A 7,519-nucleotide genomic window follows, 5' to 3' on the forward strand; every position below is an offset into this window, starting at 1 on the left:
GGTTGGGGGAAAATAGGAGCTAATAACAATGAGTACAAGAGAGAAGAAAATGTTTTATAGTTGATTGTGGTGATGATTGTACAACTCTTAATATGACTGAACTATTGAATTATGTGATGTGTGAATTATATTCCAATAAAACTGTTTGAAAATTGCTGCAATGAGGATTTTGAATTCTCAATCCTAGTATGTGGCCAAATTAGCTCAAATTGTTTCCCAGAGGACTCATATAAACATCTGTAGTAATTGCTCATGTCACAGGGTTGGGGTGGAGAAAAGCTAATAAGTGATTACCAACCACTTTATAAATACAAAGTGCTGGAAAAAATGCAAAACATTTACAACAACAGTAATTACTTTTAATCACCATCTCTATAATGTATGCAGCTGTCTTTCAAAATTCACTTTGGGAGTTTAATCATCCAACTGCAACAAACAAACCAGGCTCCCTCTTTATCAGACTCCGCTAAGAAGCTGTCCCTTATTCCTCACAGCTGCAAAAGACCCCCCACACCCACTTTCTATTCCCAGGTGATCAGTAAAGTCTTCATGCTGATTATTAACAAGAGCAATGTGATTAACCTGAACCTTTTGCTTTTCAAATCCCTGACTTTCAAACAAAAGCCAGCTGTTGCTGTTGTTGGCTGTTAAGCTGACCCAATTTATGGAGAGCTCATGCACAATGGGATTGAATTGCGGTGATCTCTCGTGTTTCCATTTGTTGAATTTGGGGAAGTAGATTGCCAGGCTTTTCCTCTTAGTCCGTAAGTTCTTCTGATCCCTGTTCAGCATCATACTATTATGCAGCTTCCACTGACAGATACGTGGTGGGTGCACTTACAGTGCATTTGCTAGGAATGGACTTGAAGTACACTTGCTGATAATTGAACCCATGACAAACAGTTCTATCACTGAACTATGACAAACCAAGCCCACTGCCATCAAGTCAATTCCAACTCACAGTGACTCAATATAGAGTTTCCAAGGCTATAAATTTTTACAAGAGCAGATGTTGTTGCTAGGTGCCGTCAAGTAACCTACAAACCATGGTGACCCCATGCACAACAGAATGAAATACTGCATGGTACTGCACCATCCTCACAACTGTTCCTTTGCCTGAACCCATTGATGCTGCCATTGTGTCAATCCATCTCATCCAGGCCCTTCCTCTATCTCGCCACCCCTCCACTTTATCAAACATGATGTCTTTCTCCAGGGACTGGCCTCTCCTGACAATATGTCCAAAGTATGTAAGACAAAGTCTTGCCATCCTTGCCTCAAAGGAGCTCTCTGGCCTCACTTCTTCCAAGACAGATCAGTTTGTCCTTTGAGCAGGCCCTTGTACTCTCAATATTTTTCTCCAGCACCACAAGAGCAGATAGGCTTAGCTTACTCCCTCAAGAAGAAAGAAAATGTTTTGAAAATGATGGTGGCAGCAACTGTACAATTATGCTTGCTCTAATTGAACTATAGATTGTTATAATATCTGTAAGAGCTCCCAATAAAATAAAAATAGATAAAAGGACACAATATATAAATAATGTATGAGATTTTAAAGGTTTGTTTCAAAACAAACAGCCTTCTAAGTCAGGTAAGTAAGTCCACACAGAACAAGCACATCAGCTTTCATGATCCAAGGATAGTAAATAAGATCCAATTCTGAAGGCAAGAATGGTGCAGAGTCTAAATTCTAAACACCTGGTCGGTGGAATGCTATGGATGATAATGGAAGCCCCAAATATTTGCAAAGTCCCCACATGGATTGAATTTCCGGTGAATCTCCGGAGTGGGACCTAGTCTAGGAATATGAACAGTCCTGATAACAGACAAAGAGTAGTGTAAAAGGAATTTTAACAGCTGCATTTAGGCTAGAATGTAACACTTTGCCTTTAGATCTCCCTCTGGACCCACTTGGAATTTATTATATATATATATAAAATCATTTTATTGGGGTCTCTTACAACTCTTATAATACCCATACATCAATTGTATCAAGCATATTTATATATATGTTGCCATCATAATTTCCAAAACATTTCCTACTTGAGCTCTTGATATAAGCTCCTTTCCCCCCCTCCCTCCCCTCCCCTTCTGAATCCTTGATCAATTATATATTGTTATTATTATTTCATATCTTACACTGTCTGTTATTCACCCCTTTTGTGTGTGGAGGGAGCAGGCTATATATCCAACCTTGTGATGGGTTCCCCCTTTCTTTTTTTCCTTCCTGACTGAATTTTATATTCTTTTTTTTTTTTTTTAAACATTTTATTAGGGGCTCATACAACTGAATTTTATATTCTTAATATTAGCTCTTTCTTTTAGATTGAAGTGTTTTTCTGTCATTGGTGATTGTTTTTGGATCCTTTTGGATATTTTGTCTTTTTTTAAATTTTTTATAGCCAAGCCGGGATGAGTGGCTATATAAAGACAGCAACTGGATTAATAATTTCCTGGGGGCATGGAAGGCAAGGGGGCTGGTGAGTGGGTAGAAATGGGGAGTCAATACCAGTGGGTCCAAGAAGAAAGAAAGTTTTCCAAAGTTGATTGTGATGATGATTACACAACCCTTCTTAATATGATTGAACTATTGGGTTGTATGAAATGTTAATTATAGCTCAATAAAACTATTTTAGAAAATAAAGCACATGGAGAAAAGATGTAGAAAAATAATTGAGCAGGAGATTTCAGAGGGCAGCTTGAGGAGATAAAGTATTATAATGAAATGTGCCAAGACCCGGAGAAATGAAGGGAAAAAAATCATGCCTCAAGTTGCACTAATGAAAAAAATCTACTGGCAAAATATTGAATGGTGTAGGAAGCATCAAAGAAGATGGAAGAAATACAGTCACTAAACAAAAAATAATTGGTTTATATTTAACCATTTCAGAAGGTAGTGTAGGATTGAGAACTGAGAATATTGAAGAAAGAAGTCTAAGATACACTGGAGAAAAATACTCCAGGAATTAACAGAACACCATCAGATGTTTCTACAAATGAATGCAACGCTGAAGTGCTTATTTATCTATGCCAAGAAAATTGGAAGACAGCTACCTGGCCAACCAACTGGAAGAGATCCATATTTGTGCTCATTCCAAAAATGGCGATTCAATACAAAAGGGAAATTATCTCCCTGAGGGCATGGGAATAGAGTGGAGAATGGTGGGAGGATGGCTAATAGCAATGATGAATGTATAACCCCACTCGAGGGGCCTGAACAACAGAATTGTAAGTGAGTGGATACATCGGATGGTGTAAGATATGGCAATAATAATAATAACAAATAATAATAAAAATATATTAAGGGTCCATGGGGATGGTAGGGTGGGAGAGGGAGGGGATAAAGGGGAGTTGATGATGATGGAGATTATATAATTATGCTTGATCTAATGGAACTATGGATTGTAATAAATAATATTTGTAAGAGCTCCTAATATAATCTTTAAAAAAAGAAAATGGGAATTATCAAACAGTATCATTAATATCACATGCAAGCAAAATTTGCTGAAGACAATTTTTAAAAATGGCTGCAGCAGTACCTCAACAAAGAACGGCCAGAAACCCAAAATGGAATCAAAAGAGGATGTGCCATGTGAAATAATCATTGATGATGTCAGGTGGACATTGGCTGAAAGCAGAGAATACCAGAAAGATGTTTAGCTTTGTTTTCTTGGCTAAGCAAAGCCATTCAGCTATGTAGATCATAACAAATTATGGATAAACATTACGAAGAATGGGAACTCCAGAACACTTACTTGTGCTTAGGCAGAAATGCTACATAGAAAAGACAAGATACTGTGTGGTTAAAATCAGGAAAAGTGTGTGTCAAGGTTGTATCCTTTAACCATAATTGAGAAGTTGGGCTCTATGAAATAGGATTGGCATCAAGATTGAAAATGGGTTCATTAGCCACCTGCGACAATCAGATGACTCAACCTTGTTTGCTGAAAATGAAGAGGACTTGAAACGCTTCCTGATGAAGATGAAAGACTATAGAATGGGTGGTAGTTACATAATTTCATGCCAACTTGGATTCTGGGATTTTCTCTCTCTCCTGATTGCACCATCAGAAGAGGCAGGTCTCTTTCTCTCTCTCAGAAGAGGCAGGTCTCGGTCTCTCTCTCTCTCTCTCTCCCCCCCTCCCCTCTCTCTCTCTCTCTCTGTTACACCTTCCTGTTGACAAGCCACATGGAGCTATGCTGATGTCAGTCAGAGCCCTGGAGCTGGAGGAGCCGCATGGAGACCCACGCCAGCACTGAGATATTTCCACTGCCTCAGAATCCACAAGACTTTCCACCCACTGGCCTGTGATCTTCCTGTATTTGGCATTATTGCATATGTTTTGTGAGTCTGAAGAGGAATTTATAGACTGGTATCGGACATATGGGCTAATGTCAGACTTATGGACCAGTGGGGATGTTTTCTTGATATACAATTACTCTTTGATATAAAGCTCCCTTTACACACATGGGTGTCTCTGGATGTCCCTGGATTTGTTTCTCTAGTCAACCTGGACTGACAAATGGGTTGCACCTCAACATACACAAACAAACAAATACCCTCCCCCACCCAAAATCCTCTAAACTGGACCAATAAGCAATGTCATGATAAATGGAGAAAATATTGAATTGTCTAGGATTTCATTTTACTTGAATTCACCATCAATGCCCATAGAAGCACAGTCAAAAAATCAACATGATGTACTGCCTTCAACAAATCTGTTGCAAAATACCTCTTTTTTTTTTAAAGACCTCTTTTTAAATGTTAAAAAGCACAGATGCTACTTTGAGGACTAAGATGGTTCTGACCTTTTTCTTATGTATGTGAAAGCTGGACAATGAATAAAGATGCCTCGAAAAGAATCGATACCATTGAATCCTGATTTTGGCAAAAACCCTAGCTATTCCATGAGCTGCCGCAAGAATGAGCAAATCCATCTTAGAAGACGTATTGCCAGACTGCTTCTTAGATGTGAGAAATCTTATGTACTTTGGATAGGGTATAAGAAGAGGCCAGTCCTTAGAAAAGGATATCATGTTTGGTAAAGTAGAAGATAAGTGACAAAGAGGAATACCGTTAAGAACATAGATTGATCCAGTGGCTACAACAATAGGCTCACACATAATGTGAGGCTGCTACTGGGCCGGCCAGTGTTTCATTCTGTTGTATGTAGGATCACAATGAATCAAAATCAGCTCAATGGCACCTAATAGCAATAACAATAGTGTGGAGGTAATCACTTGAGACAATACACCTGGACTCTGTGCCTTAGCTCCATGTTTGGCAGATCCACCCTGACATTGTCTAAATCCATCTCCGATGGCTGTGGACCTGTCTTATGCTGTCTGTAGGGGTGCGCCCACCCCCAATTAGAACCCAGGTCAAGGAGGCCTGATGGTGCAAAAAAAGATTGGTGAAGTTAAAACTTCCAACAACTTCCAAGGAGAAAAGACTTGGGGATCTGCTCCCATGAGGATTATAGGGTAGACGTCGTCAGCCAGCTGGAGGATCCGCGGCACTTTCTCCAGCTGGCCCGCTACTTGGATGTGCGTGTGTCCATTTTCAAAAAAGTCAACCAGGCCGTGGAGCACCTCCAAGGGCAAGAGCACTTTTGCCTACTTTGCAGGGCTTAAGGACGCCGAAAGGTAAAGTTGGTGCCCTGACAGTGAGCTGGCTGAACCAGTTGTAGAGTCTATAGCATATTTATGAAGTACATGTGTTCATCTACGGCCAAATAGGATACAACCCTTACTGGAAAGATCCAAATAATGACTTTAGAAAATAGTTGAAAGTAACTCCAGTGCTGACACTACTGAAATATGGAAAACCTTAAACATGAGTAGAATCTGAGTGTCTTCAGGTCAGCCTCGTGGAGATGATGTTCTCCAAAGAATAAGATTTGATGAATTGTACCTTGATTTTAAACTTTTCTCTAGACATGAGATACTTCTTTTTTAAGTAAATTAAGTTTGTTTGTTTTTAAGTTGATGGATGTCTAAAGAGAAGTGTACTATTAACATGCTCAGGAATCCTCAATCTGCAAAATAATAATAATAAATTACAGCCTAGCAACCCAATGGGGCAGTTCAAGCTAATACAGAGTATGTTGCTGTGAGCTGGTATAGATAAGTAGCAAACATTAACAGTCTAGGTCCCCACCCCAACCGCGCAAATGACATCATTCATACGCTCAGGTTTCTTTAGAACTTGAGCCTCTGGGCTCATCTCTGAGACCCAGGAGAGCTTCTACCAGCCAGCATGATTTTAAAAACTAATTGATTTAAATAGCTTTATGAAGATATAATTTGCATACTAAAAATTTCAACAATTTAATAGTGTATAATTCAACTGTTTTAGTATATTACAGAGTTGTACAACCATCATCATAATTTAAAAACACTTATCATCCCCAAAGGAAGCCTTATATACATGAACAGGATACTTTCATCATTCCGAAAAGAAACTCTATGCCCCTTCGCTATCACTCCCAACCTCCTAGATATCCAAAATTGTCGGCAATCGGTACTTTATTTTCCTGTCTCTCTAGATTTCATATAAACAGACTATAGAATAGGTAGTCCTTTGTGACAGACTTCTGTCAATATAATGTTTTCCAGACGCATCCTGTAGTACCATGCCAGCGTTGACTTTTTTTTATTGCTGTACAATGTTCCACTGTATGGATATGTAACATTTCACTTGATGGACCTTTAAGTTTGGCTATTATGAATAATGCTGCTATGAACACGTTTTGTGGTGGGGACATACATGTTCATTTCTTTTGGATAAAAACCCAGAGAGGCTGGGCATTTGGAAAGACTTGAGAAACTACGGGATTATCTTTCCCGGCAACTGCACCACTTTACCCTCCCAACAGCAGGGCCGAGAGGATCCAATTTCTTTACATCTTCGCCAACACTTTTACCGCAATACGTTGCCCTTGCAGCCAGCCTTTGATTTGCAATTCCTTGATAGCTAATGATGTTGCGCATCTTTTCAATGTGCTTAATGACCATCTGTATATTTTCTTTGGATAAATGCGTGATCAGGTCTTTTGTCCATATTTTAATTGGGTTATTATTTGTCTTATCATTGGGTTGTAAGAGTTGTTTATATATTGTAGATTCAAATCCTTTCACAGATATATGAATGACAAATCTTCTCCCATTTTGTGGGTTGCCTTTTAACTTTCTTTGAAGACACTACCCCAAAAAGGCAAAAAATAGAGAATAGCTCACCTCAGTCCTGTTCAACTATATTCTGACTAATTAGTCAACTAAAGTTGACTAATCTGAGGGAGTTTGTGGGAAAATTCGTGGGAAATTTTCATTAGTTTCAAATCCCCGCTCTTTTTGGAGCACCTTGAGATATCTTACCAGGAAGAAGACGAAGCTATCTCCTCCTCTGAGAACCCCCAGGAGCAGTTCTTTTTTAAAAAAAATCATTTTATTGGGGATGCGTACAACTCTTATCACAATCCATGCATCCATCCATTGTGTTAAGCACATTTGTACACTTG

General features: G+C 39.0%; 1 pseudogene; it reads left to right on the forward strand.

Annotated features, from left to right (window-relative positions):
• Positions 1-4,923: 4,923 nt before the first annotated feature.
• LOC101644177 lies at positions 4,924-5,896 on the forward strand (annotated as a pseudogene).
• Positions 5,897-7,519: the final 1,623 nt, after the last annotated feature.

Source organism: Echinops telfairi, unplaced genomic scaffold (genome assembly GCF_000313985.2).
Source record: "Echinops telfairi isolate 266 unplaced genomic scaffold, ASM31398v2 ScPeMD7_25;HRSCAF=90, whole genome shotgun sequence".
NCBI lineage: Eukaryota > Metazoa > Chordata > Mammalia > Afrosoricida > Tenrecidae > Echinops > Echinops telfairi.